At 48.4% G+C, this 27,393-nt stretch overlaps 1 protein-coding gene across 3 annotated transcripts in view; it reads right to left on the minus strand.

The window, feature by feature from the left end:
• The window catches only part of RNF213 (ring finger protein 213), a 3,248,263-nt gene that overhangs the window by 2,506,935 nt on the left and 713,935 nt on the right, over positions 1-27,393 (minus strand). The gene's annotated exons all lie outside the window — the stretch shown is intronic.

Here is a 27,393-nt window from a genome sequence, read left to right on the forward strand (position 1 = left end):
AAATACCATGGATGCTATACGCGGATGACGCAGTGTTCATAGACCAGACGCCGATAGGTCTTCAGCGCAGGATCGAGGCCTTCAATGAATATCTTAAAGCCAATGATATGAAAGTAAACGCAAAATAATCTATGATTTTGACCATGAAATCAAGTTGCGGAAAGAAATTGGCAGGGAAAATACAGTCTTGGTCGTTGGATAAAGAAAAACTGGCAGTGGTCGATACTACGATCTACCTTGGGATAAGAATTAATAGAAGCTATAATGAGCAGGCCCACTATACCCTGATCAGAGAAAAACTAAAAAGTCTGGTTAACCAAGGGCTACTTGTACATCGCAGATACGGGAAATTTTCTCTATTGCCGATTATAACTTTCTATAAGCAAAAGGTAGTAGCCGTCATCACATATGGAGCCGAGGCCCTTCTAGCCCTAAGATGGGAGGTCTGGAACCAATGCGAAGCCTATTTTTGGCGAAAGATCCTGCGCCTTAAAAATTCGCTACCTTTGGAACTTATAAGAATTGAATTAAGACTGCAATCCATTACTTCAATTACGACGTGGAAATCATTATCACTCTATAGAAAGTGCATTTTAGACAATCCACCTGTGCCATTCAGAATCCTAGCAAAGCTAGGCGTTTCCAGTAGTGATTCAATTCTCCAAGACTGGAAAAAGAGTTGTGAAGAAACTTTAAAACACCTGGCGATTTCCAACGACACTCTGAAAAATAATCCAGAAAAGGCTAAAAGAACAAATCGGGAAAAAGACTGGGAGGAAACACAGGAAAAGAAATTAGCACGAGACCTATGTCATAATGTCATCTGGGAACGCAAAGTCCTGAATTTGTTACCTCCATATTTGATGAAATTTCCCTCACAGCACTATCGAGATCTGCTCATGCGCTGTAGATTTAACATCTGGCAGTCGAGAGAAATAAGGTGGCGTAGAAGGCAAATTGACAAATCACTAGCATACTGTAGATTTTGCAGAAAGAAGGTCCAACTGGAAACTATAAGGCATGTGATGCTAACTTGTCCGAACCTGAAATTGATTCGTCTGATGTATATGGGAAATTATACGAGTCTGATCACGGAGGAGAATGAAGAAGAGTATTGGGAAAGGCTCATTACAGCTGAGAAAGTGGGCCGTACTTTGGACGCATTGAAATTTGTTGAATCTTTGAACCTGGAGTGGGAGGAGAGGGAGTCTGAGGTGGACGCCACCTAAACAACTGGGGCGATCATTTAGAGACTTTTGAACTCGACCCTATTTTTGGGGGGCCTCCACCTCCTTGAGGAGGGATTGCTAAAGGAATGTTAAAGGTTTAACTTTGTCTAACCAATAAAACAAAAAAAAACAAAAAATAAATAAAAATAAGCATCCTGAAGGTCCAGAAATGCCAACCAATCCTGAAGTTGGAGGGCCTGAAAGATCTGAGAAAGGGTTACCATCTTGAACTTGTCTTTCCTGAGGAATTTGTTCAATTCTCCAAGTTCAAGATGGATCTCAGTCCTCTGTCCTTTGCATTAGAAAGTAGGGGGAATACCAACCCTTGTTCCTCTCCGTTACAGGTACCGGTTCTATGGCACCTTTCTCTAGCATTCTGAAATCTCCTGCATAAGGAGCGGGTCTGGAAGCTTCAAAGAGTTGTTCCCCGGTGGATGATTCGGAGGACTGTGTAGGAAAGGCAGGCAATAACCTTGGGCAACTGTTTCCAATGCCCAAGCATCTGACGTAATCGCCTGACATTCTGTCAGTTGTTGAGTTAACCTGCCTCCTACTGGTGTTGTGTGGTGAGACCTCAGAGGGGTTTAGAAGCGGCTGACGCAGATGTTGAGGGTAAAGCAGCACCTGCTGATGCGGGCTTGGTACCTTTTACCTATCCACCACGGGTGAATCGTTTCTGGCCCCTTTGAGCTGGCTGCCCTCTGTTTTTTTCGAATGCGGAGTAAAAACAAAAGGGCTTCCCCTTCCAGGACGTACCTGTGGGGCGATTTGGAGTTTGACTGATTGCAGCCCCAAGTGATTTTGCTGCTGCCTTTGAGGTTTGCAATTTTTCCAAACTCATCAGCTTTCTTGCCAAATAGAGAGGTACTGTCAAAGGGCATTTTCAGAAGCCTGGCTTGTACATCAGGAGCAAAACCAGACTTCTGCAAGAAAGTGAATCTGCGGATTGTGGTACTCGCCGCCATGTCAGCGGAGTCGAAACCCGTTTGGAGGGACTCCCACATCGCATCCTTCCCATCCTTGACTACGTTCAAGAATGCGTCTTGTTCCTCCCTTTCTGGGAGACGGTCAGCCGCCGATGTAGCGCACTCCCAAAGGGTGTGGCTGAATCTCGCTAGCATGCAAGTGGCGTTAATAGACTTAAGTGCCATACTGCATGCTGAAAAGATCTTTTTAGACATGGCATCAAATCTTTTGTCGTCCCTATCATGTGGTATAGTGGGGTATGCCGACTTACTACTTGATGACGTCATTGCCTGCACTACTAAACTCTGGAGTTGGGTGCTTACTTAAATATACAGGGTCTGAAGACGACGCCCTGTACTTTGCAGAAAGCTTTTCATTTACTGCTGGGACAACCTTCGGTATTTCCCAATTTTAAGCTATTTGCTGCATGAAAAGGAACTATAAGGTCTTCTTGAGGCCCTTTATCTAAGATGTCTGTAAGATCATCTTGTGGAAAGAGGGTGTAGGTGTTGTCCACCCCATGAATTCCATAATTCTTGCCATAAGGGCTCTGTAAGGCATTTCTGCATCCTCTCCAGGTTCTGGCCTGGCAAATTCCGCCTCTGGAGAGGCATCTATGCCACTGGCATCTTGTACAGATTCTTGAAGATCTCTCAATCTATTCTACTCAGAGATTAATTCCTCTGGAATAGGCCCTCTTGTTGTTTGTAAACCAAAAGGCCTCTCATTGTCAGGGTCCTCTCCGTCCTCAAATAGAGGATAAAGCTCTGAAATAGATCATGGAAGAGGGGTAAAACCCATTTCCAGAGAAGAGGTTGCCAAATTGGTGGACACTGCATGAGAAAAAGTTGTAGTTGTTAATGCAGAAGTCATAGGCCTCGACAATCCTGTAAATGGTGTCAAAAAACTTGAAAAAGGCCTTAATGTCGTCGAGAGAATCGGAATCCTAATCTGAGTCATCGATAATGTTGACGACTCTCGACGCCTTGAACGGAACATTCGACACCTGTAGTGCCGATGGCACAGTTGGGGCCTGCGGCTTCAAGGGCTTTTCCTTCATCGGAGTCGACGACATCGTCAACGAAGGTGTCGATGACTTGTCCATCGAAGGTACCTTTGACGATGGCATCGATGACGCAGTCTTATTCGATGAAGTCTTGCCTTTACTTGAGGGTTCCTGCCGCTCTCGAGGGTTTTTGTTTGCCGGGTTAGATGACTCTGCGTTTTCATTTTTCACCCGGGATCACCTCTAGGAATCTCTGAGGGGGTCACGGCTGCGTTCGCGAAGACCCTAAGCATTTTCTTTCGAAATTCTTCCCACTTAGCTGGAGAGCTGTGTTTAGTGGGGCAGGTGACCCTTTCTGGGGAATTAGAGGATGAAGAAGAGGGCGATATATGACTCCTCTTAGAATGTCTCAATCTCAAAGAGTGATGGGAACTGCTTTGAGACCTCGATCAGGAATGTTTCTTTTGATGGCGAGGAGACGAATGCCTCGACTCATCCGAGGACAATTTCAAAGGAGTAGAAGATTTAACAGGCCCACCTCTTTCTAACTTACGCCTACGCTCCTTCAAGGCTTTCGCCATCATGGACATACAGTACTCACATTCCGAACACTGGTGCTCTGATCTCAGGCACCACAAAGAGATCCTGTGAGGATCAGTTAATGACATTTTTACCACAATCTCGACATTTTTTGAAGCCGGATCGTGACGTCGATGTCATCATAGGATATTAAGATTTTCAATTAGTAGAGGAACCGAGCATTACGTATCCGAGGCTTACGAAGCATGGAAAAACGGAACTGAGCAACGGACGCTGCGCGAGACTATTTATACCTATAGTGACGGCGCCGATATGGAGGCCTTCGAGGGACACCGACTCGAAGGAAGTCGACGCGCAGCACCCTCGACTGTGAAAAGATTTGAGGCCAGCAAGCTGGAAGTGGATTTATCAAAGCTAAGGAATATGTGGGAGGACACAATCAATTCGAAGTGATAGCCACTAGGAAGGCCGTCTTGTAAGTAAGGTTGTTTAGACTTCCTTTATGCATTGGCTCACAGGGAGATCCCATGAGTCTGGTTAAAACCACATTTAGATTCCCATCCAGGAGCTGGGTGAGAAAAAGGGGGATGGATTCTCTTAACCCCTTCCATAAAAGCCTTAATAACCGGTATTTTCCACCACAACACTTTCTTTTGTGACATAGTGTAGGCTGAAAGAGCAGCTAGATGAACCTTTAGGGAATTGAAGACCAGTACTGAGTCTAACAAATGGGTTAGTTACAGCAGAATGTGTGTGGGTGAGCAATCCATGGGATTGACACCCTTGGTATTACACCAGATGACAAAGCATTTCCATTTACTGGAATAGCAATAGCGCACGTGGGGTTTCCTAGCTTCCCCGAGTATGTACATGCATCTCTGAGGGAGCTGAAGGTGTCCAAACTCTATGACCTCGGGAGCCTGGCTGCTAAGTTCAGAGTTTGTGTGCATGGGTTTAGGGCCCCCCCGCCCCCCTGTCCTGAGACAACATGTTGTACGGGCAGGTTAGTTTTACTGGGGTGGAGAGGGACATCTCCATTAGATGAGCAAACCAGGGTTGGCGGCCCACATGGGGGGTACCAGTATCATGGTAACTGGTTCCTGGTGCATCTTGTGCACTATCTTGATGAGAAGGGGAGTGGGGGGGTCAGGGGGGAAGCGTAAACAAATTTCCCTGACCATGCTATCCAGAGTCTGTTCCCCTTGCAGCGGTTCTGAGGATACCTGGAGGCGTAGTCTTGGCACTGGGTGCTCTCCTGAGTAGCGAACAGATCCATCTCAGGGAAGCCCCATTCTGCGAAGACGTTGAAGACAATGTCTTCGTGTAGACGCCATTCGTATTCTAAGGGCAGTGGGAAATCTCTGCTGAGCACGTCCGCCAGAAGATTGAGTTCCCCTGGAACGTGTTGGGACAACAGGAACATCTTGTGTTTGAGATACCACATCCAAATGTTTTGAGACAGCTTGGATAGCCCTGGAGAGTGTGTGCCCCCTTGTTTGCTTAGGTCGTACATTTGCTGCGGTGCCGTCAGGACCAGAACGGTCTTCCCTTGTAGTTGAGTCTGAAAGGCCTTTAGTGCCTTGAATACTGCTAACAGCTCTAAAAGATTTATATGGTTGGATGCTACTTGTGGGGACCACACTACATGCGCCATCTGCTGAAGTAGGTGAGCCCCCTGCCCCGTGAGAGATGAGTCTGTCGTGAGAGTGGCTTCCACTGCCGGCGAGGTGAAGGTCTTCCCCTTCAAGAGGTTTTCCCTCGACCACCAATGCAGAAAGAGAATGAGGGCTGGCGAGATAACTACCAGATCTTCCCATTGTCCGCTGGCCTGACACCACTGGCTGTTGAGCCACTCTTGCATGGGACGAATGCACAGCCACGCGTGGGGAACTAAATAAATGCATGACGCCATCATGCCTAGCAAGCACATAGCCTTGCGTACAGTCACTTCCCGACTGGCTACATATTGAGGGATCTGAGAAAGCATGTTCTGAACCCTCTCGTTGGAGGGGAAGACGAGACCCTCCTTTGTCTGAATCAGAGCACCTAGGAATTGCTTGGCTGGGGTCTAAGCTGGATTTCTTCTCGTTGATGGAGAATCCTAGACGGAATAGGAGCTCTATTGTCTTCTGTGTATTTCTTAGGCATGTCTCGTAAGAGTCCCCTGTTATGAGCCAGTCGTTGAGATAAGGGTTGACGGGGACGGATAGTCTGCGCAGGTGTGCTGCTGCCACTGCTAGGACTTTAGTAAACACCCTTGGCGCCGAGGCAATGCCGAAGGGGAGCACTTTGAACTGATAGTGTTTGGCCTCTATCATGAACCTTAGGTATTTTCTGTGCGCCAGCAACATTAAAATATGAAAGTATGCATCTTTCATGTCCAATGTTGGCATGTAATCCCCCAGTTTCAACAGTGGAATTACTTCCTGCAGAGTTACCATACGAAACTTTTGAGGTTTGACAAATTTGTTCGCTAGGCGCAAGTCTAGTACAGGGCTCATGGTGAGGTCCTTTTTAGGTACAAGGAAGTACACTGAATAAATACTGTTGTTTACCTGAAGAATAGGGACGGCTTCTATGGTGTCCTTTTCCAGAAGTGCTTCCACCTCTTGCTTCAGGATCCTCAGATGATCTGGCGTCAGGCGTCTTGTCTTTGGCGGTCTGAACTGTGGAGGCCGGGCGAATTCCACACAGTACCCGTGGGCGACCATCTTTAGAACCCACTGGTCTGATGCAATCCCCTCCCTTGCCAAAAGGAAAAATGTTGTTAAGCACCCCCGACCTGGGTGACATTGGAGGGGCCCTGGATCCGTAGGTCATTTCTGACCAGAGGCTGCAGTACTCCTGGAGTTCGGGCCTCTGCCCTTTTCAGCGTCGCTGGCCCCTAGGTGGATAGTTGGTGGGGGTGCTGGATGCTTGGCTTGAGTTCCAGTTGATTCCCATGTTGTAGATGTTTTGGGTGGTACGGGATTGGACTCAAAAGGACTGGCGGGAACCACTTCCCCTTTGGGGGGAGGGTTTTTGTGTGATCTGTTGCAGGGACTTAAGAGTCTCAGGCTCTTTTTTGGCAGTCTCCAGAACATCGTCGACTGCTTTACCAAAAAGATTTGACTCTTCGATAGGTTTGTTAATAAGAGCAGCTTGTGTTTCTGGCTTGAAGTCAGAGTTTCGGAGGCAAGCGTGCCGTTTAAGCAGAGTGCCCTGCACCAGGGTTCTTCCTGCCATCTCCGCAGTATCCAGAGTGTTTTTTAAAAATATTTTGATTGACTTGCCTGCCATCAGCCACGATGGCGAGTAATTTGGATCTTGCGGGTTTCCGGTACCTCCTGGAGACCTTCTTGTATAAGATTCCATTGCGCATCAGCATAACTGGCAAGCAAAGTGGTGTTTGCTATGCGCATGGGAATACGTTTGCCCAAGGCATATAATCTTTTTGACTCCTTATCGGGAGGTGCTTCTCCCGTAGGAAGGGGTACCCTAACCCGTTTCCGGGTGATGGTAACCACTATGGAATTGGGGTGGCGTGGCTTTTAATATGTTGAGGGTCCGTAGGCGATGGCCAAAATTATTTCTCCACCCTTGGTTTGACAGCCCTGGTTTGGGCTGGTGTGACAAGAGAAGGAGCCAGTCTCGTCTTATTGGAATTTAGGAGAGGAATGGCTTGACTGGAGGGAGAGCGAGAGGGGGTTTAAGAATGTCCTCCACGAAATCTTGTTCAGGTATGGCTTCTTGGGGGGTGATCTGAAAGTGATCGGTTGCCTTCCTTAAGATTGCATTAAAGGCCATCTGATTGTCTATTGGCGACGTTTGGCGGGCCGGGGTGGAAGGAGGGGAGTCCACACATAGGACATCTGTGTCTTGATTGTGAGTAGAGTGCGCCCATGGCTCCGTATCAACTTGATGAGTGTCCTCCCAGTTGTCCGTGGCATCCGTCTGGTCATCTGTAGTGTAGTCCTGTAGGAAGGAATTCTCTTCTTCCTCATAAATATCTATGTGTGTATTTGAATTTCCTCCTGAGGGTGGCCAGAAATGAAATGGTCCCGAGAACATTCTAAATTTCCAGGGAATCTTAAGGTTGACATAGAAAGAGGATCCTCTCGAGGTCTCTTGGGTGTAGGGTGCTCTGTAAAGACTGGTAGGGGGTGTCTGTACTTCTGCTCCCTATATGGTAGAAGAGAGGCACAGAGGACCCCAGCCAAGATTCTCTATTACGGTAGCAATGGACGAGCAATCAAGGCCTAGCTTCTCAGGAGGTGATGCAGGCTGGTTCTTAAGTACAGTGTAGTCCCCAAGCCCCCACAAAGGAATGTCCACACACTGTATTGGTTAGAACACAGTCTTTATATATTCAATATTCAAGGTTATGTACACTTATCATAATAACTCACTTTGTACTTAGGAAAATCAACAATGGCAAATATGACAATGCATTACTTACCGTAAAAGCATTTCTGATGGTTGTATCTGCTTAGATTCACATGCTGTGCATAGGTCCGACATCCAGTGGTCACTGCGAAATATTGCATTTTGTTTTTCGTAGTCAAAAAAGGGGACGTCGACAAGGAGTGTCTGTAACACTAACCCTATAGTGACGTGCGTTGTACCCACAATCCCTCACGCGTCAAGGTCCCTCGGTTTGTATTTTTCTGCCCTGAGGGAGCCTTCTAGACATGAGTGAGTACAGAAAAGAGAGAAATATAGAAAAGGATGTCTATGTTCCTTCCATCCGAGCGGGGAGGAAGGGTGGACGAATGTTAATCTAAGCAGATACAACCATCAGAAATGCTTTTACGGTAAGTAATGCATTGTCTTCTGATGTTTGTTAATCTGCTTAGAATCACATGCTGTGCATAGACTAGCGAGCAGTTTCCCGGAGTTGGCGGTGGGTTATGAGAAGGAACAGTAGAGAAAAGATGTCTTAATACTGCCTGTCCCACCTGGGAGTCAGATCTAGAGTGTGCATCTAGACAGTAGTGTTTTGTAAAGATGTGTACAGAACTCCAGGTAGCTGCTTTGCAGATGGACTCAAGGGGAACATTTGCAATGAACGCTATGGAAGCCCCAGTGCCTCGAGTGGAATGTGCTCTTGGCTTGAAGGGTAGTTCTCTCTTAGCAAGAGTGTAACAGAGAGTGATGCATTGAACAATCCATCTAGATATAGTGGACTTTGAAACTGCATCTCCTTCTCTTCCTGCTGCCACAGAGACAAAGAACTGATTAGTCTTTCTCAGTGGTCTGGTTCTTTCCATGTAGACCATGACAACTCTGCGTACATCTAGTGTATGCAGACTTTTTTCTCCCAAGCTGGAAGGGTTTTGAAAGAACGTTGGTAGTTCTATTGACTGGTTTACATGAAATTTCGAGATTAATTTTGGTGCAAACCTTGGGTGTGTGCGTAGAACCACCTTATCCTTGTGAACTGTTACAAAGGGGTCTAGTACAGAAAGAGCCTGTAGTTCACTTACTCTCCTAACAGAGGTGATAGCTATTAGGAAAGCAGTCTTAAGAGTGAGGTCTTTAAGAGTTGCCTTGTGCATGGGTTCGAAAGGAGGGCCCATGAGTCTAGAAAGTACCACATTTAAGTCCCATCCGGGAGCTGGGTTAGCTATCGGAGGGTGTATTCTCTTTATCCCCTCCATGAAGGCCTTGATAACTGGTATCTTCCACCACAACACTTTAAGTTGGGAAGTGGTGTATGCAGAAAGTGCCGCTAGGTGGACTTTAATGGAATTGAACACTAGACCTGAATCCAGTAAATGGGTCAAGTATAGAACAATGTTAGTAGGAGAGCAGTTAACCGGGTTGATGCTCTTACCTCTACACCAGATGACAAATCTTTTCCACTTGCTAGAATAGCAGTGGCGAGTATTAGGTTTTCTGGCTTCCCTGAGGATGTCCATACATCTCTGCGAGAGTTGTAAATGTCCAAATTCTATGATCTCAGGAGCCAGGCTGCTAAGTTCATGGTCTGAGGGCATGGATGCAGTGTCCTGCCCTTGTCCTGTGACAGCATGTTGTACGGGCAGGGAAGTTTCACTGGGGGAGATAGGGACATCTCCATCAAGTGAGCGAACCATGGCTGCCGGGCCCACATTGGGGCCACTAGTATCATGGTAACCTGCTCCTGGTGCATCTTGTGCACCACTTTGTTGAGAAGGGGAGTCGGGGGAAAGGCGTAAACAAATTTTCCCTGACCATTGAATCGACAGACCGTTCCCCTTGGACTGGTTCTGGGGGTACCTGGAGGCGTAACTTTGGCATTGCGAGTTCTCCAGAGTTGCGAACAGGTCTATTTCCGGGAATCCCCATTGCGTGAAGACGTCTAAGACGATGTCTTCGTGCAATTGCCATTCGTACTCTTCGGGCAGGGGGAAGTCTCTGCTGAGTTTGTCTGCTAGCAGATTGAGTTCCCCTGGTACATGTTGTGATAGTAGGAACATGTTGTGTTTGAGAGCCCACTTCCATATATTCTGCGACAGCTTGGACAGTCCTGGAGAGTGAGTGCCCCCTTGCTTGTTGAGGTAGTACATGGCTGTGGTGCTGTCTGTGAGGACCATCACTGTCTTTCCTTGTAGGTGTTCCTGAAAGGCTTTCAGTGCTTTGAACACCGCTAGTAGTTCCAGCAGGTTTATATGCTTGGATGCTAAGCTCGGAGTCCACGCTCCGTGAGCAGTCTGATGGGATAGGTGAGGCCCCCCATCCTGTGAGGGATGCGTCTGTGGTTAGAGTGGCTTCCACTGCGGGTGTGGCAAAAGTTTTCCCTAATAACAGGTTTTCCTTTGTCAACCACCGTAGCGAGAGAACCAAGGCCTGCGAGACCACCACTAGATCGTCCCATTGTGCGCTGGCCTGACACCACTGGCTGTAGAGCCACTCTTGCATTGGGCGCATGCTCAGGCGCGCGTGAGGTACCAAATAAATACATGACGCCACCATCCCTAGCAAGCGCATTGCTTTGCGTACCGTCACCTCTCGACCTGCCACATAATGGGGAATCTGAAACAGCATGTTTTGGACCCTCTCGTTGGAGGGGAATACGAGGCCGTCCTTTGTTCGAATTAGAGCCCCTAGGAATTGTTTGATTTGGCTGGGGTCTAAGCTGGACTTCTTTTCGTTGATGGAGAAGCCCAGTTGGTACAAAAGGTCTACGGTCTTTTGGGTATTGGAGAAGCATGTTTCGTAAGAATCCCCTGTTATGAGCCAGTCGTCGAGGTAAGGGTATACTGGGATGGATAACCTGCGCAGGTGGGCCGCTGCTACTGTCAGTACTTTCGTGAATACCCTTGGTGCAGATGCTATCCCGAAGGGTAGTACTCTGAACTGGTAGTGTTTGTTCTCTATCTTGAACCTGAGGTATTTTCTGTGCGCTGGCAACATTAAAATATGAAAGTATGCATCTTTCATGTCTAGTGTTGTCATGTAATCCCCTTGTGATAACAGTGGGATTACTTCCTGCAAGGTCACCATACGAAACTTTTGGGGTTTGACAAACTTGTTCGCTGGGCGCAGATCTAATACAGGGCGCATGGTTAAGTCCTTTTTGGGTACAAGGAAGTACACTGAATAAATACCTTCTGTTACCTGAGATAGGGGGACAGCCTCTATAGCTTCTTTTTTCAGTAGCTCTTCTACTTCTTGAAGAGGAATGGTGAGGTGTTCCGGTGTCATGTGTCGGTTCCGTGGGGGTCTGTACTTCGGGGAACCGTTGAATTCGATGCAGTATCCGTGGGCTATGGTGGATAATACCCAGCGGTCTGACGATATTCCCTCCCATGCTGATAGGAACGATGTTAGCCGGCCCCCGACCGGTGATGCATGGGAGGGGACCCGAATCTTCGGGTCATTTGTTGGTATTGGGCGTGGAACCTTTGGGGCTGGAGCCGCGACCTCTTCCTTTGCCACGGCGTTGGCCTCTTTGACTGAACTGGGTATTGTTACCCTGGTTAGAGGGCCAGTTGGTAGCAGAGCAAAATTGCTGTTGGTTTTGCTGCTGGCGTTGGCCACGAAAGGAGCGTCTATTGCCATAGCCGCGTCTGTTAGGGGGCCTAGAAATTTGGTCAAGAGTCTTGATGGTATCAAACTCTTTCTTCTCATGTTCCAGGGCCTCATCAACTGCTTTCCCAAACAGATGTGTTTGTTCTATGGGCTTATTTATCAGGGAAGCCTGGGTTTCCGGCTTAAATCCCGAATTGCGCAGCCAGACATGGCGTTTGAGAAGTATTACCTGAACCAGAGAACGGCCAGCCGTCTCTGCGGCATCTAAGGAGTTCTTTACGATGCCCTGGTTTACCAGAGTTCCCTCTGAGATTATAGCTAACAGGCGTGAGCGCAGGGGTTCTGGTGCGTCCTCTGCTTCGCTGCGCAGCTTGCTCCACTGTGCATCTGCGTAGCTAGCTAGTAGGGAATTGTTATTTGCAATCCTAGTTGAGAAGGCGGCGGAGGTCGTGATTCTCTTCCCAAGTGCATAGAGCTTCTTGCCCTCTTTGTCAGGTGGTGCCTCACTAGTGGATAGTGGTACCCCCGCTCCTTTTCTTGTATTAGTAACTACGAGGGAGTCCGGAATAGAATGTCCTCTGATGTACAAAGGGTCAGAGGACGAAGGGCTGAAGAGCTTTTCTATCCGAGGGTTGACCCCTCTGACTAAGGCAGGATTGGAAAGGGAAGGAGTTATTCTTCTCTTTATAGAAGCCAGGAGCGGAATAGACTGACTAACAGGGGATTTTTCTTTAATAACTTCCTCTACAAAGTCTAGGTCAGGAAGAGTTTCCCCTGTGTCTATTTCAAAATGCGCTGCTGCCTTGCGCAATAGTGCATTAAGTGAAGGTTGGTCATCTATGGGAGAGGTGTTTCCAATAGGTGAATCCTTGGGAGGAGAAGGGTGAAAGGCATCAGGGTCTGAGTGCACTGATGGGGATTGCCAAGGCTGCACTGATGGGGATTGCCAGGGTTGCGAGGTAGCTGTATCTTCTTCAAAAGCTCCTGCACTAGTGTAAGGATCTTCTTCAAACCCCTCTTCCTCATGTTCTTCCTCTCCACCCAAATACTCCTCATCTTCCTGGAGGTATTGCTCCTCTTCAGTGAGGTCATATACGTCTGTAGAAGGGGGAAACAGCCTAGGAATCTTGACGCTAGGGTCATCCTGGGGCCATTCTCTTGGTCTTTTGGGTGTGGGTGGGTTTTGGCTTCCCAAAAAACTTTCCATTTTCTCCATACAAGAATGGAGTCTTTCAAGGGTCTCATGGGGGACCCCTGAATAGTCTAGAGGGGGGAAATCAGTGTTTTCACCTTCAAAACGCTTAGAACGCTCCCACAACGTCGAAGAAAGGTTTCTGTCGCCCTCTGAAAAGCCCTCCGGTAGTTCAGAAGTGCCCTTAGATGAAGGGGGCAGTTCCTGGCTACTCTTGTGCTTTTTCGGCGCTTCTATAGCTTTTTGTGCGGTATTCGACGTTTGTTTTGTCGTCCGCTTACGTTTGTCTTCGGAAACAATTCTCGCCAGGCTCTCGACAACGAGTTTGTCAGTAGAGGGCTCTGGTGTCGACGTTGCCTGCGTTACGCGTTGTTCCTCGACGGCCGCTCTATGGAGCGTTACGTAGGATGATTTTGAGGTAGCGCCCGTGTTTGATGAAAGCCCAATCGCTGGTCGCGGCTGCGTTTGCGGGTGGGGCTGGATACCCTTACGGTCTGAGGTAGACGCCGAAGTGCCCTGCGTCCCCTTCGGCGCTGATGGATCCTTCGTCTTTGGCGAAGAAGAGCCGTGGGTTGTGTGCTTAGGCCTATGGGGTCTATGTGCGTCCTTGTCGCCGGGGTGTTCATCCCCATAAGCAGGGCGTGAGCCGAACCCGTCGGGGCCGGGGACGGACGTCGAGGAGCGCGAGCGCTCCTTCTGGGGGTTAATGACTTCCGTAACGGACGTCGAGTTATCACCCTCCTCGTCACTTTCTGTAACAGCGGCGGCGGGTGAGGAAACTGACTTCGACATAGCGTAGTCCGCCCAAATCTTAACTTTTCGTTCTTTAAGAGTTCTTGGTTTCAAGAGCTTACAGGCCGCGCAGCTGTCCTCCTTATGATCGAGGGGCAAGCAACGATTACAGAGCTTGTGTTTATCCTTCCAAGTGTATTTGCCCCTACAGCGTGGGCAAAACTTAAAAGGTGTCCTCTCCATAGCTGAGGCAATAATAACTGGTGATAACAACCCCAAGGGAAAGATAGGGGAGAAAGAAAGACATTCTCAAAGAGAAGATAAAAGTTCGAACCCCCACTCTCCCTACTGTATGTTGGCCGGCGAGGCCAGGCCACGTGTTCGGCAGCGCCGAAGGATCTCCTCCGTCTCTTTCCCTCCGTCGAAAACTTGCTCGGCGGAGAAACAGCTTCACAGCTAACGTCGAGGGGAGGGATCTTTAACAATATAATAAGTATAATTAAGGACCGAGGTCTGTACTAAGTATTTGCAATGTCTCTCTAGGAGCTCCGCCTAAGGCGACCAGAAGCTGGGCGGAAAAAAACAATCTGAGGGACCTCGACGCGTGAGGGATTGTGGGTACAACGCACGTCACTATAGGGATAGTGTTACAGACACGCCTTGTCGACGTCCCCTTTTTCGACTACGAAAAACAAAATGCAATACTCCGCAGTGACCACTGGATGTCGGACCTATGCACAGCATGTGATTCTAAGCAGATTAACAAACATCAGAAATACAATTCTAAAGTAGTACCACCCTTTGTATTAGATCTCATGAAAAAGTGCATCAACAATACTGTAACAATGTCACACAGATCAATAGAGTGAAACCAGCAATAGAGAGAGGAGAGAAAATAAGATGGTTGAGCAATAGGCAGAATACTGGCCCCTACCACTAGACACAGTTCTGTGTGGAGATCCCCCCCCACCTGGGCAACCTGTAAAATAAAGATATAGCACAAGCCCAGTCCATATATTGTTCTGCAAGTCTTATTCCCTCCTATAATGTTTTTACCCCCCCAATGTACCTGGTGGAGTCGAGTTCTTCGAAGAGGCGTCGACAGATCCTTCTTGAGCGACCCCCTTTCAAGCGGGAGTCACGGATCTTCGAGAGGCGTCAAGGAACTCGGCGTTCGGCGTCGGGGAATCGACGGCCCTTCTTGAATGCCTTCCCTTTCAAGCGGGAGACACGGGGCGTCGGAACGTCCGACAACAAACAGGGTAGAACGGCGTCGATGAGGCGGCAGCTTCGATCCAAGCGGTGCTCGTCGACGACGGAGCGTTGGCGTCCTGCAAGGCAGAGGCGTGCGGGGCACCTCGATGACAATTGTTCTGGACCGCAAAGATTGTGAAGACGGGGGCCCAGCAAGGGCGTCGAGTCGTTCGAGTCTTTGTGGTCTTCGGGTGGCGGGAAACCCACCGGCAGGTTTCTCCTCGGCACGTTGGTCCTCCTCGACTTTCTCCGGCAGGATAAAGCGGTCGACGGTGCGGACGAGGGAGTCCTTCGATTCAAATGTTCTTAGGCAAGGAGCGGACGGCTCTGGTCGTCGGCGGCACGGCGTCAAGTGGTTCCCACGGCTGGGCAACACAACTTCGACGGGCCTCCAGCGGTTACACAGACCTGCGGACCCTGGTCGACGGCAATGGACTTCGACGGCGGCGATGTCCGGGTGCTTCACTTCGATCTCCTCGGCGGTCCCGTCTCGGGTCGGCAGCCTTTCGAGGGTCTGACTTCCAGGGCGCTTCGGCGAAGATGTAGCGGTGCTCGATGATCCCTCGGAGCATGGGAAGAGGGCGCCTTACCAGGTCCTCTCTCGGGTCAGTCCTCGACGAATTCGGCAGCTTTCAGATCCGTCGAAGCAAGTGCAACAGCAAGCCTTCTTCCAGCTGGGTGTCGAGGATCAGCAGTTCCAGTTACTCTTAGAGTGGAGACTCAGCTTCTGAACAATTTCCAGTGGTGAGAGGTCCCCAGATATACTATTCTTTCTCTCATCCACACTGCTGGCACACACTCAGCAGCCAATCACACAGAAGGGCATTCATGCAGTCAGTCAGCCAATCAGGCACACAGTGCATTCAGGCCACACTCCTCCCTTTCAGACACTCACAACAAGGAATGTGGATTGGGACAAGTACCCAGCCATTCAACACTACACACTGCATTCAGGCCAGTTTCGGGCAGGGCTGTCTCAGTCTTTGTCTCTCATGCCAGAAACCAGACAACCACAACAAGGAGTGTATATTGGTCACACACTCCATTCACCCAGGTCCCACCCACAGGAGGTACCCACAACATACAGTCACTGGGAAGGCTCCAGTCAGTCTAGCTGGGCCTTCACAACAATACCATATATGGAACTTCCACCCAACAGCCAGTCAGGGGGAAGGGACAGAGTCAGGGTTTCCCAGGACTTTGGGAAAACAAGGTAACAGGCAATAGAAAGCAAGAGGCCACAGGGGCAATCTTGTTTCCTATCAGGAATCAACTGATCCCAATGGCAGGGCCTGAGTATCCCAAAATGGAGGACACCCAGAGCACCTGTCAAATTCAGCATGGAGCTGCCACCAGCCCATACCCTGCTCTGTGGGCCACCCACAGGTGCCCAAAAACATACACTAGGGGCACAGGGTTGTACCCCTACCCATGGGTGCCATAAGGGTATCCCATGGGTCTGTTCACCAAACCAAAAGAGAGCTGCACTGCCAGGAGTCCCACATGGACTCCTGGGCAGAAAACACGACAGAACACACGATAAAAAACAGTAAAGGACAAGGATTCAGAGGCCCTGTCCCTCTGATGCATTTCAAGCATCACATGCTCTGAAAGCGACAATCCTTTCCAGGCGGTCCATGCACCTTTCAAATTTTTCCCTGGTCCATTTAGATGAACCAGAAGTTGCAAAAGGTGTAAAATCTTCATTTTCTTGCTTTGGCATCGAAATGTATTAGTAATAGTGCTAGACAAAGGCCATAGTCATATCTTCATAGTCTTTGCGAGCATCGAGGTGCTGTGGCACGTCTTCAGACGTGTCCGTGGCACACTACTTGCGTTTCAACGATTCATTAGGCATCAGCTCCACTGCCAAAATGACGAATCAGGGTGTGCCGTAGGCCTAACGGTAGAATGAGGCCTAGAGGTAGGTTTTTCACCTATCAATTGACTAGAAAGCCCAACGGTAGATTTTTGTCCTACCCAGGCCTTAGGAGGCGTCTGAGTGTCAGACGAGCGCGCTTCGCTGGGCAAATGTGATTATTAGGCAGCGCCCTTAATTTTCGAAGGCCCAGTCGCAAGACGCTACTGCAGATGCGAGGAATGCTGTTGATCTGCAAGATCAGAGGATTCCGTCAAAATTTTTGGCGTTCCTGTTGGTGCTTTCACCCGTTTCGACAAAACCGTCGAAATTGGGGATAGAGTTGTGTGTTTAGCGTGTGTTTTATGTAAGCCCCCATTGCCGGGTGTTGTCCCTGTGGCAAGACTTGCGTCAGGCCTGGAGGGGTCGGGCGTGGCGGACTAAGGAGGGTCCGTCGTAATGTCAATGCATCCGGTACGGATGCTTGGTCATCAATGGTGCCCCCGTCACTTTCGGCGCGTGCGGCGGTGGGGGAAGAAGATCTAGCCTACGACATGCTGTAGGTGGGCCATCGCTTAACGTGGCGCTCCTTAAATGTTTTAGGTCGAAGGAGTCAACAAGCCGCGCATTGCACTTATTCGTGGTCAAGGGGCAGCCAATTATTGCACTTATCGTGCACGTCCTTCCACGGGTATCTGACCCTGCAAGAGGGGCAAAACCTAAATGGTGTCCTTTCCATAGCGAAAGGTAATAAAAATTATGACCAGACCTAGAAGGGAAAGAGGAGAGACATAGCGAAAGATATGACCACCCTGACCCCACTCTCCCTACTGTGTAGGCCAGCCAGGGGGCCTGGCCACGTGGATGACTCTGCTGCCGGATCTTAGGCATTGAGGTCCACCACCGTTGAAAGTTCCCCGTAGTCTTCGTCGTAGTATTTGAAGCATCGTCGAAATTACTTTAGGGGAATAAACTGACAAAGTCGGTAAACAAGGATAAACAATGTCTCTTATGAAGAGGGGTGACCAGTTATCTGGGTGGAAAAAAACAATCTGAGGGACCTCGGCGCGTGAGGGATTTTGGATACAATACACGTCACGATAGGGATAGTGTTACAGACACGCCTATGCCAACGTCACCTTTCGGTCCCCGAAAGACAAGATGCAATACTCTGCTGTTACCACTGGATGTCGGACCATATGCACAGCATGTAATTCTAAGCAGATTAACACACATCAGAATCTTTATTCATCAGTCTCTTGTAACTATTGTTTTACAATCATGTAAAAGCACCCAGATACCTACGGGTTTGGCACGCTATATAAGCAAATTAACTAAACAAGTTTCTCAAACAGGTAAGCACATTTAGAATCCCCCAATGCAAAGCAGGTTAACCCTTTCCCAGCTATACAAGTAAGGTATGTATGACTTTTTGGGGGGGCAGTTAAACACAATGTCAGAGGGTAAGAAGAGTCTTTATTGAGCCAGGACAGCCAATGTCAACTGAGCAAAGTCTAGGAGAGCTGAAGCACTTCTTGAAGATTAGAACAAAAGTCTTGCACAATGTTAAAGATAGTTTGTTGAAAAAGAAATCACTGTTTGGCCACAAGCTGGGAGGCTTGTGAAGGACAAAGCTGAAAGCAACTCTGCAAAAGGCAACAAATGCAAGTCTCAACTGAGAACAAGCAAGCTACACAACAGGAGGTTAAGTACTCCATAGTTCACAGTACCTTCGGTCTGAAGAAATGGTTCCAGCTGGCTTCTGTTCCTGTTGTAGTCTGGCAGATCCTGTTGTTCCTGTGCCTCAGTCGTGGGGACAAGAGGCAAGACGTCTCCTGCACTACGATTTGAAGGTCGGCGGCAGCAATCGTCAAAGTTCTGATCAGTGGCACTGCATGGTTTCAGCTACTCGCAAATAGCACCACAGCGGTTCTCAAATACATTGTGGACTTTACTCGCTTCTGGGGTCCAGCATTCTGTTGAGGTGGCTCAGGCTTGGTTAGTCCTGCGTCAAGTGAGTACGGAGGATCTTCCTGGAGCTCGGGTCCTGAAGCCAAAACAATGCAGGTACGGCCCACCAGTTCCCCGCACCCATTTATTCACTCAGCTGTTTCATCTTTGAAGCTCATGACCCTTTCACGTGTTTTGCAGATGCTTTGCAAGCATGCATTGAACTGCTGCTTCCCTTTGATCTTGGTCAGCTGAGCGTTCCTCGTCCAACGAACGCCTCCTGGCTCCCCATTTTGGACGCAGACCAGCAGGTATGGCCTCCCGACCTGCACCCTAAGCCCTCCCTGGCCTGGGATGTCTGGCCCCATTCACTCTCCCACACTCAGTAGGTACCTATCCCCCCTCACCCTTTAACTAGCAGACTCTCCCCTGTACTTTTCATGCACCTTCCATTGGGGGAGTTTGCCCCATGCACAACGGATCTACACGCCCTTGCCTTCTGGCAGCTCTTTGCCCAGTCCCCCACTCCTGCACCCGACCTCCCTCTCCCTCCCCTGTTGATGGCGTGTTTGACCTCTCATTAGGTGCTCAGGCACCCCCACCATTCCTGCATTAACTGACCTAAGCAGCTTTGGCCCTTCCGCATGCTCACTTTAATGCATGAAGCCCTCCACCCTCACGTTAGCACACAGTCCCTGTGGCTAGCGGTTAACGTTTAACCCCTTCCCTTTTGTTTCTTCCCTCCCTTCCTTTTGTCTCCGCGCAGGAGACTACAGCACTGCTCTCCAGTTCAGCAATTCCGGAACTCTGACAACCCAGTTTATGTTGTGAATTATGGTCCTGAAGAAGGCGGCTCCACTTACCTACGCCATTGAAACCGGTCGACCCCTTTCGGTCATGAGGGCTCTCATGACCCACTTTTGATCTCTCCCACATCAACAGAGAGACTGTTTTCTGAAAATTGCTTACTGCAGCACACTCATTACCATCAAGTGAGCTTTTTTTACAAGAGCTAATCTTTTACCCCCCCAGCACTCCGGCTGTTTTTTATTGCATAAACCCGCCAGTGGGTTCACCAGCTGTACTGTTTTGCACCCCAACCATAGTGACCTACGGGCTGTATTAAAAGTGTACATTTTGGATGGAATACAAACGGTTTACCTGCTCCTCAGGTTGTACCCTTAACCACAGCAGTCACAGAATCTAATCCATAGCTCTGTGGACCACTGCTATACCATTCTGGAGAACACCATTTTTAGAATATTTATTTTTTGCTCATTGGACTATTTTGTCTGCCTTCAGACACTGCCACTAGTTTAGAAGGTTGAGGGACAGTTCTCTCCTCTATATCTGTTAGATAGGCGATACATCACGCGCCACCCAGGGACAGGCACCCCTTCCAGGGACAGGGTGTTCTTCTCTAGGGTGAGATACGCCGAGTCGGGTGGCCCTCTTTTGTTGCATTAGAACGTTAGCATATGCTTTACCTTCTTTTCACTTTTTCCATGTTTGACATGTCTTCTGAATAACTATATTCCTTGAAAACCGTTGTTTATTGTGCTACTACTGAGTAGTCCCGATGGCCTTCGAGAAACTTCAAATAAACTTGACGATCCTCGCCTTTGAGGGGCACTTGAATTTCGGAGCAAAACTTGAGGACTCCCAACACTGAAACGTGCTGTAAACATCTGAAGATGGCTGCCAGAGGAGGGGCTTAGGGAGAGGACTGTCATTGGCTGGGGGGAGTATGACCCAGAGTACAGTGATTGGTTTAGAGGAGAAGAACAAGTTTCTTCTTACCTGGTAACGTTCTTTCGATGGGATGTTCCTCCGACGTATTCCTTATCTTGATCGATCATCTCCAGCTTTCTGGCATCAGAATTTTTTTTTCAGTAGAGGGCACTGCGCGTCGACGTCATCATGCGTATAAATAGACTCGTGCAGCGTCCGTTGCTCAGTTCCATTTTGACATTTAACAGTAGCTTTACATGAATTGGTTATTGACCCTGAAGGAGCGTAAACTGTAACCACAAGAGAAGTTTTACTGAGGGGATGGATGGGAGGGGCGATGAGGAATACATCAGAGGAACATCCAATCGAAAGAACGTTACCAGGTAACAAGTAACTTGTTCTTCGAAGGGATTGTGTCCTCCGACGTATTCCTTATCTTGATAGACTCCCATAGCAGTGGTGTGTAACTGGAGGTGGGAGTAAAATTGCCATGTTTCCCTTCAAGAATGAACAAAGTGTAACACAGCTTTGCCAAATCTAGTCTCTTGGCTAGAGGAGGAATCCAGGTTATAAAATTTTGTGAAGGTATGTGCAGACGGCCATGTGGCAGCCGCACATATGTCTTGAATCGGTACCCCTCTTTGGAGGGCCTGCGATACCCCTGGTTGAATGAGCCCTAAGATTTTGAGGAGGCTCTTTCCCTGCCAGTTTTGTAACATTCCAGAATGGCCAAAATAATGCATCTGGAAATGGTCTGTTTTGTTATCGGTAATCCCAATTTGTGCCCTGAGTAACCTACGAACAGTTGGTCTGCTTGCCTAATCCTAGCAAGTCTGCTGATGTAAAAGCTCAAAGCCCACCTTGGGTCCAGCCTATGTAGCCTTTCTTCCTCTTTCCCTGGATGGGGAGGAGGATAGAATGAAGGTAAGGCAATCTTCTGAGTGATGTGGAATTCAGAAACCACCTTTGGTAGGAAATTAGTTTTCACTTGTAGGACAACTTTGTCTTTATGAAAAATTGTATGAGGGTGTTTACAAGATAGAGCTTGTAATTCGCTCACCCTCCTAGCAGATGTCAATGCCACTAATAAGACAGTTTTAAGGGTGAGAAATCTTAAACAAGAGTGGAGTGGTTCAAAAGGAGTACCCATCAGGAAATTTAAGACTAAATTTAAGTCGATGGCTCCTCTGCAGTGCACTTGAAGATCGATAGTGCTGCGAGATAGCCATTGATAGTGCCAACCTGAAGGCCCGAATTTGCCAAATAGAGCAGAAAAGATAACACCGTTGGTGTACCACATGAAAAGGGATCGATATTCTTTTCTCTACACCAGCTGCAAAATTTGTTCCAACGGCAGCGGTATAAAGTCTTTGTTGCTGGCCTTCTGGCCGAAAGCAACACCTCCATGACGTCATCTGGGAGGTCCCAATCCTGTATCTCAACCTTTCAGATACCAAGCGTGAAGGTTGAGGGTTCTGATGTCTGGATGGAGAACCTGACCTCCCTTTTGCGAGAGAGGATTCTCCTTGAGTGGAAGACGACTTGGTGGCCAGATTGACATGTCCAGAAGATCCGGGTACCACGTTCTCCTGGCCCAGTCCGGGGCAATTAGGATCATGGCTTTCCGGAACCCTCTCAACCTCATGATCATTTGAGGAATGACAGGGACTGGAGGAAACGCATACAGAAGTGGAAACTCCCAGTCCACTACGAACGCGTCACCTAGAGCTCCTCTCGGGGGAAATTCCCTTGAACAAAACTGATTGCACTTCCGGTTGATGCTGGTGGCAAACAGATCCACTTGAGGGGTTCCCCAAAGGGTGAGGATCTGCTGAAGGACTTCCTGAGCTAGTTCCCACTCGTGGGAGACTGTGCTCTGCCTGCTCAGAGCGTCTGCCGTCAAGTTCTTCTCTCCAGCTAAGTGAACTGCTGATAGAGAGATTCCTTCTTGGATTGCCCAAAACCAGAGCTGCAGCACCTCTCTGCACAGAGGCAGTGATCCTACGCCTCCTCTTTTGTTGAGGTAGTGCATGGTCACTGTGTTGTCCGTCATTATCAGGACATTTTTCCCCTGTACAGATGGCAGAAAAGCCTTCAGCGCTAGTCTGATTGCTCTCAGCTCTAACAGGTTGATATGTAGTCTGGACTCCGATGGAGACCAACGACCGCCGATGGTCAAGTCATTGGCATGGGATCCCCACCCCGTGAGTGAGGCATCTGTGACTACTGTTGTCTCCGGCCATGGTTGCCAAAACAGTTCTCCTTTCAAAATGTTCTCCTGACAGGCCCACCACTGAAGGTCTCGAGCCACCTTGTCCGGAACCTGAAGGAGATCTGTAATTCTCCCTGAGAATTGCGACCACTGAGTTCTTAGTGCCCACTGAAGAGATCTCATTCTCAGGCGAGCCTCTGGCACAAGGAAGATGCAGGATGCCATGAGGCCTAGCAACCTCAAAAAGTCGAAGGCTGGGAGACGTTGGGCATTTTCAAACTTGGTGACCATCTGCAGAATATCTTGAGCCCTCACCTCTGGTGGCGAGGCTTTTCCCAGGGAAGTGTCCAGGACCGCTCCAATGAACTGGAGTCTCTGTGATGGTATCATCTGTGACTTCTTTAAATTGAGGGAGAAGCCCCGTTTGTGAAGGAAGTGGCAGACATAATCTAGCTGGATCTGAGCTTGTTCCGGAGATACAGCTCTGATCAGCCAATCATCCAGGTAGGGGTAGCCGTGAATCCCTTCCCTTCTTAGACTTGCAGCCACTACCGACATTAGCTTGGTGAAGAACCTTGGGGCGGAGGTCAGCCCAAATGGCAGAACTCAAAATTGATAATGAGAGCCGCCAATTGCGAACCTCAGGTATTTCCTGTGTTTGAGATGGATTGGCACATGGAAATAAGCATCCTGAAGGTCCAGAGATACCAGCCAGTCCTGGAGCTGGAGGGCCTGAAGGATCTGAGAGAAAGTTACCATCTTGAACTTGTCCTTCCTGAGGAACTTGTTCAATTCTCGTAAGAGCAAGATAGGTCTCAGTCCTCTGTCCTTCTTCGGTATTTGGAAGTAGGGGGGAGTACCAACCTTTGTTCCTCTCCGTTACAGGTACTGATTCTATGGCTCCTTTCTCCAGATCTACAATTTCCTGCAAGAGGAGCGGATCTGGAACTTTCAGAGAGCGGTTCCCCGGTGGATGACTGAAGAATGGGTAGAAAAGGCAGGCAGTAACCTTGGGCAACTGTCTCCAATGCCCAAGCATCCGACGTAATAGCCTGCCATTCCGTCAGATGTTGAGTTAGCCTGCCCCCTACTGGTGTCTTGTGAGGAGAGTCCTCAGAGTGATTTGGAGGCGGCTGATGCAGATGTCGAGGGTAAAGAGGCACCTGCTGCTGCAGCTTCTGTATTTTTACTCCGTCCACCTCGGGTAAATATTTTTTTACCTCTTTGAACCGACTGTCCTCTGCCTTTTCAGAATGCGGAATAAAAGAGAAAGGACTTACCTCTCCAAGGAGTTTCCTGAGGAGCGATATGGCGTTTGGCGGATTGCAGCACCCAGGGAGTTTGCTGCTGCTTTGGATGTCTAACTTTTCTAGGCTGTCATCCGCCTTCTTACCAAACAAAGAAGAGCCGTCAAAGGGCATATTTAAAAGTCTGGCTTGTACATCTGCAGCAAACCCAGACTTTCGCAACCACGCAAATCTGCGGGTTGTAGTACTTGCCGCCATGGCCCTACTGATACTGTCGGCAGAATCAATGTCAGTTTGAAGGGATTTGCACATTGCGTCTTTACCATCCTTAATGATGTTTAGAAATGCTTCCCTTTCTTCTCCCTCTGGGAGGCAGTCAGCCGCTGATGAAGCACACTCCCAAAGTGTATGGCTGAACCTTGCGAGCGTACAAGTAGCGTTAATAGATTTCAACGCCATGCTACATGCAGAAATGACTTTCTTAGCCATAGAGTCGTATCTTTTATCATCTCTGTCCTGTGGAACAGTAGGGTATGCCGATCTACTGCCTGATGCAGTTGTTGCTTGGAAAAAGATTCTCTGGAGTTGGATGTTTAGACAAAAATACAGGGTCAGTAGCAGATACCCTATATTTGGATGATTTCTTGTTAACCGCCGGGATAACCCCAGGAGCTTCCAAGTTAGCCAATATTTTTCTTTGTAATGCAGCGTGAAATGGAACCACAGGATCCTCCTGTGGGCCTTTAACTAAAACGTCTAAGGTCATCCTGTTGAAATGCAGGTGAAAGTGTAGACCAACCCATGAATTCCATAATCCTTGCCATTAAAATTCTGTAAGGGGTCTCGGCATGTTCCTCTGGGTCTGGTTTGGCATATTCTACTTCTGGGGAAGTATCTAACCCACTTGCCTCATGTAAGGATTCTCAAAGGTCCTTCAACCTATTTTCCTCAGAGGTAAATTCCTCTGGTTCAGGTGTTGTGGTTCTCTGTAACCCAAAGGGTCTTTCTTGATCGGTATCCTCCCCTTCTTCATAAATTTAAGACAAGGGTCTGAAATAATCAGATCTTGGAAATGGCTTAAATCCCATTTCCAGAGCAGAAGGGGCCAAATTTGTCATAATTGGTTATGAAAACGTCGACGTGGACATTAAAGGCTTCGTTGACACCGAAAAAGGCGTCAAGAAGATCGGAAGAGGCCTCGAAGAGCTCGAGAGGATCGGAATCCTACTCGAGGTTGTCGATGACATTCGAGGTTGTATTAGAGGCCCTGGATATGACCACTGGCTGTGAGGTAGTGACGGCTGTGGGTTTGTTCTTTATCGGCGTCGAAGACAGAGTCGATTCGATCGACCTATGCGTCGATGAGCCCTTCAATAATGGCATCGATGACGCAGATTTAAGTGTCTAAGGGACTTTCGACGATGGCGTCGATGGCACAGTGCCTTTGCTCGAGGGTTTGCGACGCTCTCGAGTAGTTTCTTTCGCCAGGTGCAACGATTCGCAGCGTTTCGATTTTTCGGGTCCTTCACCCAGGGCATCACCCTCAGCTGTCTTCGAGGGGGTCGAGGCTGCTTTCTCGAAGACGCTAAGCATCCTTTTACGGAATTCCTCCCACTCAGCCTGAGAGCTATGTTTTTTGGGGCACGTGACTCTATCTGGGGAAACAAAAGACGAGGAAGGGGATCTTCGACGTCTCTTACTCGAATGCTTGGATCTCGGAGAGTGGTGGGAACTGCTTCGAGACCTAGAATGAGACCGTTTCCTGTGTCGGCGAGGAGACGAATGTCTCGACTCTGCCGAGGAAACTTTCGAAGGAGTTTGAACTGTTTTACCTCTCTCAAGCTTCCCCTTACGCTCCTTCAAGGCTTTTGCCGTCATGGACATGCAGTCCTCGCACTCCGAACATTGGTGCTCTGATCCCAGGCACCACAAACAGATCCTGTCAGGATCTGTCAACGACATTTTCTCTCCAGTCTCGACATTTTTTGAAGCCGGACCGTGGAGTCGTCGGTACGGATGAGGAAGCCATCGAGTAAGTGTTGGTATTCTCGAGGAATAATGAAGAATATATCTGACTAACGAACTGAGCAACGCGATTCCGAGGCCCACGAAGTGAGGAAAAACGGAACTGAGCAACGGACGCTGCGCAAATCTAATTATACGCATGATGACGTCGGCGCCGATACAGAGGCTGTCGAGGGACATCAGCTCGAGGGACGTCGACGCGCAGCTCCCTCTAATGAAAAAAATGTTCCGAGGCCAGCAAGCTGGAGAGGATCTATCAAGATAAGGAATACGTAGGAGGACACAATCCCTTTGAAATACAGTTTGTAAGTGAAAGTGAAACAGTTTTTTCTTTTACCGAGGATTCCCGGCCTGACGGGGAATATTCATGGGCATGTGAATCCATACCAGACCCCATGCTAGATAAAGGAACATATTAGAGGCCTGAAAGACTAGTATCTGAACTGTATAGCCTAATGAGAATGTTGGTGAGCAAATATATGCAAATTCCATATGGAATTGAACTTGGGACGGAAAACTCAAACAGGAGAAGGAAGTCATTCTCCTGTACCATAGTTCTTATAATAGTGGTAAGAGGCCAGACCGACAGACTAGTTTTGGACAGCGGACGAAGTCTGATTTAAGACTAGCACCAACTGACGATCATATTAGTTTGTTAGGCAGGAAACACCCATCGATTAGGGAGAGTTAGGCCTTTGCAGGGCTCAAGACGAGGGTACACGCAGGTGGATTGAGTCCCCCCACATTTTCAGAAGTCCACACTTTTTTCAGAGGGACCCCTTGATATGCTTATTTCTGGTGACACCACATCAATTGGTATGTTAATTAGTACCCCCACTTTTCTTTAAGGACTTGACACCTGGGCCTTTGCACCAAATAAAACTACACTAAAATGGTACATCAGAGTCTGTGTCCGCCTTCTGACCAGCCACAACTGTTAGCCTTGATGGCTCAACAGTGTCCCTAAAACAAATAAACTTGGCAGGTAAGTCAAGCTAAAATGCATTACTTAACTCAAAGGCCAGGCAAGGGTCAAAGACAGACAAACCTGCTGGAGGATCCATAGAAAACAAGCGGGATGGATATTGTACACAACCCCTGGATGGGCGAGGATCTGGTGTACCGCTGCCAAAATATCCATCAGTGTCTAGGTGTCACAGCTTCAAGATACAGATTGTTTGTGGTTTGCATTACACACCTGAAAAATGACACATTTTTCACAAGCAATTATGACTTATGCTGGAGGGGATGTGGGAAAGTCGGCACCTAGATATGGTGGGAATGCCCACAATTTAGTGATCTTTGTCTGGAGAGAAGATCCAAAATCAAAGATGATGGGGTATCTCATACTATGCAATTCTTTATTTCATATATTGGGGTGTCAAAGACCGAGAAGCAGTGCATTACAAATGGGGACCAGCATCTATTCAATAATTTGATTCTTGCAGCCAAATGA

This window comes from Ambystoma mexicanum, chromosome 3q (assembly GCF_040938575.1).
Source record: "Ambystoma mexicanum isolate Mex_15411 chromosome 3q, UKY_AmexF1_1, whole genome shotgun sequence".
NCBI lineage: Eukaryota > Metazoa > Chordata > Amphibia > Caudata > Ambystomatidae > Ambystoma > Ambystoma mexicanum.